The sequence below is a fragment of the Haemaphysalis longicornis genome, unplaced genomic scaffold (assembly GCF_048455015.1).
Source record: "Haemaphysalis longicornis isolate Haplotype H1 unplaced genomic scaffold, Haemaphysalis longicornis Haplotype H1 scaffold_2, whole genome shotgun sequence".
Lineage (NCBI taxonomy): Eukaryota > Metazoa > Arthropoda > Arachnida > Ixodida > Ixodidae > Haemaphysalis > Haemaphysalis longicornis.
The window spans coordinates 164,753,945-164,765,714 of NW_027526295.1; positions in this window are offsets into that span (position 1 = coordinate 164,753,945).

Here is an 11,770-nt window from a genome sequence, read left to right on the forward strand (position 1 = left end):
GTCGCATCTACACAGGGTTCCCCTCGCAGGGAGGTGGGCGCAATTTTTGAATGACTTGTTGGTGTTGCTTCATGTTTGATTGTAGGATGTACGCATTTTTAGCATTTTCCACGGCATTGTAGCATTACGCTCCCCCTAGAACAGAACGATCTGAACTCTCAGCAACCTTCACACAGTAGCACGCTACAGAGCTCCATTTTATATCGCCAACGCTTCTAAACATTCAATGAAAGATCTGCTGTGGTGAATATCGTCCGCATTAGCATCCTTCAGCATGTGGGCCAAAGAGTGATCCCCAGCGCAATAAAGAAGGCCCGGCAAGAAGCAGCACATGCAACCTTGGAATGCGCTATCTGGAGTAGCCTCTGCTATTTCGGCAAAAGAATTCGGTGTCTTAGTAGCGACGAATCACAAAACGCACAGAAAGCACGACGGTTTCCTCGAACGTCCCCATTAAAGGCACATAAATTCCCCAACGCCAAGGACACATAGCAAGCAGGCGCAGAGGAAGGGAAAGGACGACTTTTTAATATGCGAGAGACAATTTTTGATTTCGTTAGATTGTTCTAGCGGCAATGGCGACAAGTGGAAAACGGACGCGCAGCTCTTGCTCCCTGCAAAGGTAATTCGGCACGTGCGTGAATATCCTCCGCAAGAAAAAGGAATGCGATCAAAAAAAAAAAAAAAACACTGCCGCTTTCTGCTTGCACCTTTCGCAAGACAATATCCAATTTCCGCATAGATCACAACACCCATAATTTAAAAATGAAGTGGATGAATTACTAAGCGCTCCAATATCGAGATTACGCAACGTGATCCAAGAGTTGACTAGGGGAACTTATCGTCTTCGACGCGTTGCAATAGGATGACGTATTATTTCATAAAATTACCTGTATAAACCAGTGACATGTTTGAAAATTAATTTTTGGTTAGTCATGGAGAAATTTACATCCGTGGCCCGCCGAGGTGGCTTAGTGGCTGCAGCTTAGAGATTATACAGACAAGAAACATATGCACAGACTCCCTTTCTCCTACTCCTGGCACTTGGGCGGAGTGGCTTGACCACCCAGAGGATCCCCAAAACAACTCAAACTCGCTCTCCCCAAGCGCACGAAAAGCGCCGGCCGGTACTCACCCGCACTGCGACAATTGACCACCTCCTCATTACGACTGACAGAAGAGGAGCACTGGGAGGCCCTCCTCCAACACATTGAGGCAGTTCTTGGGGGCGACTGGTAAGAGCAGCTCCTTCCCCGAGCAACGCAGAAGCCTTTATAGAAGGGCAAATAAAGATGTTTTTGTCTCTCTCTCTCTTGCTTAGTGGCTAAGGCGTTGTGCTGCTAAGCCCAAGGACGCGGGTTCGATTCCCGGCCGCGGCGGCCGCTTTTCTAATGGAGGCAAAAAGCGAAACAACTGGTGTGTTCGAGATTTCGGTGCATGTTAAAGATACCCAGGTGGTCAAAATTAATCCGGAGCCCTCCACTACGGCGCGCCTCATCGCATGTGTAGTGTCGGCGCGTTAAAGCTCATAATCAGGATAAATTTCCATCTGTTTTTCTAATACTAGTTCTTTGGCACATCAAAAGTTACTGTTGCACTATGAGGCCTACTTTTATTTACATCAGATAGGGTTTCCTTCACTTAAAGGCCTGCTGTTGTCTTTGCACTGAAAGTACTGCCGAAACCACGATTCTCAAAATATGGGCAGATGTGGCAGTCGGTGTGTCTCACAAGGATATGCTTATAGCGACATTGTTTCGCAAGCTCATGCAATTGTTCAAACCCTTTACCAAAGTTTCTGAGACCTCCTATCGCATTTTAGCACGGTGTATAGACCACGTGACGAAATTTTCACCACGCACAATAAATTGCACTCGGATACAGCATGAAGAGAAATACAATATGCATTGGGTATCTTAATGCCAGTCAGCGAGATCTCTCTTCTTCAAGGAAGACTCGGCAGACCATTCGCACAAGCAACCACTAGGAACCCTTTCGGGTGTAGCGAGTCTTCGAACACGAAGCTTTTGCTTCTGGAACATTGCGCTCACACCTGTAGGAAGTCATGGGACGGAAGGGAGGGGGAGGGGGGGGGGGCGATGCTAAGCCTTACCGCACTGTCTCCGAGCCTGTTCTTGACTCTGACTGACGTTGACGTTGAGAAAGGGGGCGTCGCCGTGAACTGAACTCCTTTCCTTTTATTTTCTTTTCTTACCTTTTCTTTGACATTTTGACATAAAGCTGTACAACGTAAAACGACATGGATATTATTTTTTTCAATATTTGAAATGAGGACTCACTGGGATGGCCATAAATCCAGCCCCGGAATGTGGGACCCATTTTCGGTGGGAGAAGTGCGTAGTACACTACACTTAACCCAAGAGCATGCGTTTACAAAGAGTTCACAAAAAGTGCACAATTTGCGCTCAGTACTTGTCTTAACTTAAGTTATTGCATTAATTGGCGTACTTAAGGGAGGTGTATGGCGCATTCTCAGATAGTGAATGGCAGCCTACCATTGTCCCTGAAGAAGAAAGTGTATGACAGCTGCATCTTACCGGTACTCACCTACGGGGCAGAAACTTGGAGGGTCACTAAGAGGGTTCAACTTAAATTAAGGACGACTCAGCGAGCAATGGAACGGAAGATGATAGGTGTAGCATTAAGGGACAAGAAGAGAGCCGAGTGGGTCAGGGAACAAACGGGTGTTAGGGACATATCAGTAGAAATTAAGAAGAAATGGATGTGGGCAGGACACGTACTAATGCGAAGACAAGATAACCGTTGGTCATTAAGGGTAACAGAGTGGATCCGTGTAGAAGGCAAGCGTGGCAAGGGGCGGCAGAAATTTATATCGGCAGATGAAATCAAGAAGTTTGCGGGAATAAAATGGTCGCAGTTAGCACAGGACCGGAATAATAGGAGATCCATGGAAGAGGCCTTTGCCCTGCAGTGGGCGTAGATAGGCTGCTGCTTCTGCTGCTGCTTCTGATGATAATGATGATGATGATAAAATTATTGCGAATATGCATTGCGCTTTAATTGTGATTGTACACTTGTAATCTAGTGTCGAAATACTTAAACCCAATCTGGCAGGCAAGGAAGCTCGTTGAAGAAAAAGAAGGTAAATAAAGAAATTCGTTACTTAGTCATGTCAGAACTGCCTGCATGCATGCGCCCTCCTCAGTAATAGCATATGATTTAAATGGGTTTGTGCAGTTGCAGGTGTCCGTGAATTTGGAAACTTTAGTGTTTCTCACCAAGGCGAAATCTGACTCCCGTGTCGGGAGAGGCCTCGTCCTGCAGTGGCCATAAGTAGGATAATGTATTTTTTTACCCTACAGAGGAAAAAACCTGCAAGAACAATAAGCAAGCAGATATATATATATATATATATATATATATATATATATATATATATATATATATATATATATATATATATATATATATATATATATATATATATATATATATACATATATATATATATATATATATATATATGTTGCTGCAATGAAGCGGTGGTGCTCTGCAATTGTCTTCGCCCAGCCGCTCTCGAACAGCTGAGTAAAGAGCTTCCTACTGGCAACTATAAGCCTTTTTAATATCATATTGAGCTTTATGTTTGTTCCTTAGGCTATACGAACCACATTGTGATGTGCTGCATCTAAGGTATGTGGTTGCGATTCGTGTGCGCTTTTTTTATGTCTCTCTCACATGTGCGTATTAGCTGCCGCCTAGCTTGTTACGTTGTCGTTTAAAAGTGGGCGCGGCGAATTTGAAATTTTTATAGTCGGTTTATCTTTAATTTCTTGTCATATTAATGTCCCGTTTGACTCGTTTCTGCATAGTTTTGTGCATGGGGAGTTTGTTTTCAAATACTACCATGAATAAACTTTAAAAGTAATGCATAATTACTAAATCAATTCCGGCCTTAAAGGGGCCACATGCAGAAAAATACAAGTTTGTTTTATTCGAAAGATTTCGTGTTTTATACTGCCCCAGCGCTTGCCCGGCAGCAGACGATGCCGTATTCACTGAGAAATTATTCAATTTAGGTTAAAGTTTTGACTCTCCCGCCAATTCCTGTGTTTCCGTGACGTCTGCCAGGAAGTCACAAGAGCGGGTATTCAAACGAACTTCCAGTGCGTCATTAGGCTCTGAAGCCTTACTCAGCGTCAGTCCTCATAGATGGCGCTACCATACGGAGACGCAGACAGGTTGCCGCCGTTGCTTTGCTTTTGCCGGATTGGCACCTGCCTTGTTTTTGTTATGGTAGGAAGTAATCATTTCGTGAAACGTGGGGTATGCTCAACAAATAGGGTCCCGTAAGACAACGTCGCTTACGCCAATCGGACAGTGTCGTGTAAGACAACTCCAAAGCGGCGGGCTGCTGTGCAGCTAAAACAAGAGTAGTGCGTCCAGTACCAACATCAGTGCGCATCGGTACTTCTATGTTTACGTGTATTTTCGTAACTTTCATTGTTTACTCAACATTTTTACTCCTGTAAAATAATGTGCCCTAAATTTAAGCGCAAGCAAGTTTTTCGTCAAGTTTGTAAGCCCTGCCTAATTTGCCTTTGCTTTTGCCGGCCTCAGCCAATCGCCCAGCTGGGCATATGACATCATAGGTTCTGTGGCGGGAAATGAGCGAGTGGGTCGCATGGCCATTCCTTTTTTTCCTAATTATTAAGCTCATTTGAGCGAAGTTTCCGTTAAAAGTGGTGTCAGTGTGATTCTAACGAGGCAATTTTTCGAATGAACAAAACATTTGTTTCTTCTGCATGGCCCCTCTAAGTAACCATTTGCTTAATTTGCAGCCGCTACTTTCGGCTGTGGCCCCACGCATTGCTGATGGTTCCTCCGCCTCCGGAACATCGTCCATGAAAGTATCTAGGTGGTACATGGTACAAACAACGAGGCTGGTAAAGCCGGAATGAATTTGCATTTAACCTAATGCAGCCCTTATGAGCATTCGGGGTTTTTTTTCGGGATGGTCATGTGACTTGTTTGCCGAGCTCTGACGAGTTTCGGTACCGACATTGGGACCTTACGCTTTCGGCTCCTGTTTACACAGGTTGTTGAATTTTACCGTTATAAAGGCATGCACATCCGTTCAATATCGGTACCAAGCATTGAAAATTGTCTCGTAGGTTGTATACTACGTACATTGAATTGATGTATGATCAAGGCAAGTTAACTGTTAGCTTCAAGTTTCGAAGAGAATCCCGGCCCGATGCTAACAAACTGGACAGGAACTTATCGAAACAATGCCACGGATACCCAAACTGGTAGACAGCCAATACACGTAGTGAAGGAGCTCCAGCCGTTAATGACTCACCAAAAAGCCATAGAATAAAAAAATACGGTATTTTTGCGATTGTAAGCACTCCCTCCCCCGCGATTGAAGCACCCTCACCCACTACCACAAAAAAAAAAAAACAAAAAAAAAAGTTTGCACGCGAATCTAAGCGCACCCTCTTATAAGCAACCATAGCAAGGTGGACTTCAGAGACGCGTGGAAGCGGGATTAAGTTGACGTTGTGGCCAAGTCATTTATTACGTTTTCAATTGCAAACCACTTCAATGGAACTAGAGACGACCTGCTGTGGGATACTTAGAGCACTGCACGGGCCCGCGCCGGCCCGAAAGCCCGGGACGCCCGAAGTCGATTATTCGTGGGCCCGGGCCGGGCCCGGGCTCAATGCCGCGGGCCCGGGCTTGAATTCATAGGCACGGCCGTTAATAGGTCCGACGTGAAATGTAGAAAAGAGCATCAAAATGAATATTCTTATTTATTTTTGCGCGCTTCTTGCTGTTAGTTGCACGCATTATTTTAGAGACGTGTTTTGATAGGTCTGATGGTCACTATACTGCAATTTTAATGACATTTTCTTGTACAGCATCAAGATCATACCAAAGATACGATTACAAGGAATGCCCAAGAGGGGAAGGACCTAATTCAGACATTCTGGAGCTGTGCACCTATGTCTATGTATGTACACGTGTGTTTTAGATGTCGCACCAATCAAAATGCGGCTGCCGTGGCCGGGAATCAAACACGCATGCCTGAGAAACACCACCGCTTAACGATCACTGCATGTGAAGTACTTCAACGCGCGTACATACTCGTTGGTTCAAATGCGGATCGAAAAATGTCAGCAATACCAACTTGTGGCCGAGACAACCACGTGAAGTTGCCAAGAGTTTGGTCATCAAAGGTGATGATGTCTCTCGTGTAAGAATACGAGCTATTATTACGCCGATGTGGCGTGAACTGCAGACGGTGCAAGCTAAACTATGTGCACTTTTAAACCCTTATTTTTTTGCGTTTTAGTTCATGACGTGCTTGTACAGACTAGATGCTCCGTCTGATCGCCCGGAATATAATAAACAAACTTTCCTTAGCGTCAAAGACCGGGCCTGGTCACACACGCGCGGGCCCTCCCTAGGCCAAAAAATAAATTACCGGGCCGGGCCGGGCCCGGGCTTGAGATGGCGGGCCCGGGCCGGGCTCGGGCCAGGCTCACTTATGAATGCCCGGGCCCGGACCGGGCTTGGGCTAGGTGTTACCGGCCCGGGTCGGGCTCGGGCTTCGCGAAGCGGGCTCGGGCTGGCCTCGGGCCTTAAAATCAGGCCCGTGCAGTGCTCTAATACTGATAGCAGTGGCCCAAGCTGCACAGTAGTCTCGAATGGTAGTGAGGGTGACTGTGTATGGGACGTAAGCGGTGGGTTCATTGTCCGTACCTGTTTTTCTTTTGAATGTCTACCAAATAAAACGTTTTTTCTTGTGCCAGTCTCGTCGAGATAAAGCCGCGATAAGAAGTGGCGGGGGGCCGATAATTTAGGTTTTTAGAATCTAAGCACCCCCCACACTTTGGGCATCGTCATCACGATGCCGGATAGGCTGGCATCTAAGCTGGGGAGTTTTAACGAGGCACCTTCCGTTCAAACTAGCGTATTTAACGACCAATTTCGAGCTGAAAACTGCCAGCTGAACGATGCCCTGCGCTTCGTGTTAGGCAAACAGGAAGATTTTGAAAAGCGGTCACGTAGAAATAACTGGCTTTTATCTAGTTTAACTGACGTTGATAAAGAAACCAGGCATGAATCAGAGGCGAACGTTACCTCTTTATGCGCAGAAAAACTAACTGTGCAGGTCAGTTCCTCCTCAATCGAGAAATCCCGCAGGAGAGGAATGTGTGTTGAAGGCAAGCTAAGACAAATCACTGTTCTATTTGCGCTGTTAAACAGCTAATACTGCCTGCTGATACGACCAGCTGCCGCGAAGTTCAAGGCAACTTATTTTTCGATAAGCGAAGATTTTCCAAAAACCAGACATCCAGAAGCACGTCCAGAAGCAAACTAAAAGCGTACGCACGTGAAATAAACGCCAAGTTCACACTTACGTACGATAAACTAACCATAAAACAAGGGAAAACGTATATCTGGGATAGAACTAGCCGCATTGGTCGAGAATGCGATTCGGACAAGGGAACAAGTGCCTTCCCGCAAGGTAGCGAGCTGAGCAATGAAGCAAGTACCATCTCCCGAAAGGGCAAACCATAGCCGCTATCTGCAGCTACTTCTCGAGCTTCCCGATTTAATCAGAGCTCATCCAAACATTTGACAATAATGGTGCCAAATTTCCGCACTCTTGAAAACAAGTCTGCCCAATTTCTGTGCTGTTGAGTACTTTCCAACCGGACGTTGTGATTGGACTTGATTGTTATTTGAACTCGGAGATATCTAGTTCTGGACTTTTTTCTGGGGGATTTGCAGCCTATTGAAGCACAGAGATGCTCGGGGAGGAGGAGTATTTATTTTAGTTAACGACATAATCAGTAGTGTACCTTAGGTAATTTAGATAATTTTTTCTAAATCGCTGTGTTCTAGGCTAAATGTTTCACTCGGAAATGGTGTTGTAGTAGACTCATTATACAGATCACCTAGTTCAAATGGTATTGAACCATTTTGCAGTTTATATCGATCCTTTGCAGGGTTTTCATCTCAAGAGGTAATTTTAGGGGGTGATTTCAATATCCCTGATGTTGAGTGGAACGAACGATCAGCGGTAGAAAACAACCCAAAAGCCTTTCACGCTGCTTTCTACTAATTAAACTGTATGGACTACATCAATTTGTTGAATTGTCGACGCGTTTTGGTGCTACTGGCGGTAATGTGTTAGATCTTCTGTTCACTAACAAGAGTGATTTAGTTGAGTCGGTTAGGATTGCCCCACGCATTAGCGATCATGAAGTTGTTGGATCCATTGTTTGCGCAAAAACCGTGCGCAATATTAAGCGTCCACGAAGAGTGTTCTTGTATGACCGCGGTAATTAAGACGCCATAATCAATGAAACAGGCTTTGTTCTTTCCGACATTCTTAGATCAAAGTAACCGCTCAAAGATCAAAGTAATTGTGGACACTAAAAAAAAAACTGCCCATTCTGTCTAGGGCGCTATCGACAAAAAAGCGCACTTAAGAAGCCCTAGATGAATTCTAAGCTCCATTATTCAATAAGAATAAAGCCTCATGTATTCAAAAAGTATCGTAAAACAGGCCAACCTGCTCTCTACGCTAAGCTAAGGTCTGAACTAGGGCAAGCGAAGCATGAGTACTTGTCAGGCCTAGATGACAAAATAAAAACAAATCCAAAAGAAGTTTGGCGATATATAAAAAGTATAGTAAAAAGACAACAGTGGGGTCCCAGCCATTATGCATGATAATAATTTGGTGAAATATGATAAAGGTAAAGCTGAGTAAAACGTGTTGTTGGTCTAGTTCGTATATACTTGGTTAGTTGGGGCTAGTTGGTACATAGTTGGTCTCGTCTGCCACCGTTCTCGTCTTCTTCGCTCTAAGCCGCCCGTTAAGTAAAGCTGAATGCTTTAGTACGGACTCTCATCCCGTATTTAACCTGCAACAGCCGGATTTAATTCCTCGATATTGCACTCATCTGCCAAATATGGAAGAAATTGATGTAACCGAACCAGGGGTACATACCTTGCTAGGTATCTTGAACCCGAATTGTGCTAAAGGTCGTGATAGCATCGCTAATCAAATATTGAAACGTTGTTCAGCTCATGTTTGGCCTTTTCTAGTGATACTATTTCAAAAATCCTTCCAGGATGCAGTATTACCAAGATATTGGAGAGAGAGAGAGAGAGATAAACTTTATTTTGAAGCCTGTGTCCAAAGGACTGCTCGGCTTCTTGGTTAGGTTGCAGGGACTATAGTCCTGGCTATCTATAGCCCTGGCGTGTTTTTAACGTGGTGCACCAGCGTGGTCCAATAGAGCTCTTCAAGCTCCTTAGGGGGTGTGACCCATGTCTCCCAGCAAGTAGGGCGCTTCGTGGCAGGAATTGGTTGCAGGGAAGATCTCAGGGTGCTTTGTATGTTTGGGCATGTCCAGAGGGTGTGTTCATTGTTGGGGTATTGGTCGCAGTGTGAGCATTTTGGTGTGCCTGGAAGCCCGCCTACGTAGCGTTGCATGTGTTGTGTTGTTAGCGTGCCGGTTTGTGCACGTCGAATGAGAACAGCGTCAGGGCGGGCGAATTTTCGGGGGTAGGGGAAGGTGGTTCTCTGATCTCTGACTTCCCGTAAGTACTTTCTACGAGTCTGATGCATTTCTTGGCGGTGCTCTTTTGGGTCATAGAAGCGAGGCCAGGGTATTGGGGTGCCCGGATAAAAAAGAGCAGCTCGGGCTAAGGCATGGGCCTTCTCATTCTCCTTTACACCTGCGTGTCCAGGGACCCATATCACAGTGGTATGAAGTTCGGGGTGGTTACGTGTGATGCTGGCGAGTGTGTAGCGCATGTGGGGGTACATGTGATTCTCCCGTAGATTGCGAATCGCTGATTTGCTGTCCGTGATGATTACCAGTTTTGTTTGATCTTGGTGTGCTTCTATGGCGTTTACAATAAATAGCCTGAAGCTCCAGAGATGTCGACGACGGTGCGGGGGCGTACTTGGCTACTGCGGAGAGGACGTCGCTATGAAAAGCTATCGTTCCGATTTTGGTGTCTTTGTTGTACGCAGCGTCGGTGAAAATGACCGTAGTTTCAGGGGAAAATGTCTTGCTGTTGTAGCGGTTTGCCCTGTAAGCGCGGCGGCCTGGCTGGTCTGGACCCATATTTTTGGGTATGGGCTTCAAGGTTATGTTGGCTGGACATGACCGTGGTGGCGGCTCTGGTGGAATATGCTGGAGCTGCGAGATGTTATGGCCCAGATCAAGGAGGATGAGACGACCTTGAGGCGACGTTTGTAGTCTTTGGGTTTGGGCGAGTTGGTGCGTGTCAATCTTCTCACTGAGTGTATTCAGCGCGCCTGTGGCATATAATAGGCCATTTCGGATGAATCTTGGGGTGCCTGTTATGATACGGGTTGCGTTGTGGAGAATTACTTCGAGTTTTGTGTGCTGAGTTTTTGTCAGATAGTAGTAAGGAAGGCCGTACATGATCCGTGAGATAAGGAGAGCTTCCACCACCTTGCGACCTTCATGTTCCTTTAAACCACACTTGCTGCGGGACACCCTATTTATCATGTGAAGGATCTGGTTCGCTTGAGTAGTAATGACATCGCTGATGCCAGGCCATATATCACACCCTCTAAAAGATATTGGAAAATGGCTCCCATAACCCCGATTCATAACGAACGTTGTAGAGACAACGTGGATAATTATCGGCCGTTAACAGTAACGTCTGTATGCTGTAAAACGTGAGAGCATATAATTTATTCAGGTCTCACGAAACATCTCTAAAGAGCGATTTTTTTCACCTCTACTCATCACGGCTCTCGCTCCGGGATTACTTCGCACAACGCAATTACAGAATTTGTCCTCTACATCGTACTTGGTATGAATAACAGAACATGGATAGATGCAGTATTATAGACTTAAAGAAGGCATTCGACGTTTTGTTGCTCGGACTAATTGTGTTAAAATTACCTCATTTAGAAATTCCAAAGACCTTACTTGGCTGGATCAAAGACTATCTACATATGCACGAACAACGCGTTGTTGTCAATGGAGTGTCGTCTTCCCCCGTTGCAGTGTTATTGGGTATACCACAGGGGTCTGTACTCGAACCTTTGTTATTTCTTATCTCTATAAATGACTATCAGGAAGTACACCGTTAGACTGTAAATGGATGACTGTGTATTATATTTTCGTGTTACGTGTGTAAACGTCGCGCTAATTTTGAAGACGGACCTTGACACTGTCGTTAGTTGGTGGGATCGATAGAATACGTTATTTAATACAAATGAGTGCTCCCACATACAGTTAACAAATAAGAAAAAGAAGCTATCAACCTCATACACCCTAAATGAAACGGCTCTGCAATCCTGTCGTAAGGTTAGATATCTTGGTGTCGTTCTTTCTTCAGCTTTGAATCGGTCTCTGCACGTAGACACAGCTGCGGCAAACGCGTCCCGCCTGCTGTGTTTTCAGAGAAACTTCAAGCACACCAATTCGGAGTTCAAGAAAACGCTGTAAATTACTAAAATTGGGCCAGTTCTTGAATACGCTTGCCAGGCTTGGTTTCCGTTTACTAAAACCAATATAAACAAGTTGTAGCGTGTCCAAAATCGCGCAGCGCGCTTCGCTACGGCAAAGTACGATTTCAGTGTTAAAAGCACAGCTATTAGTGATGGGCTTGGATGGAAGAAATTGGCAGCACGTAGAGAGGAATGTCAGGATTAAGATTTCTGCATAACATTTTGAGGGATAAGACAAGAATAAATAAAAAAATATTTAAAGGAGCT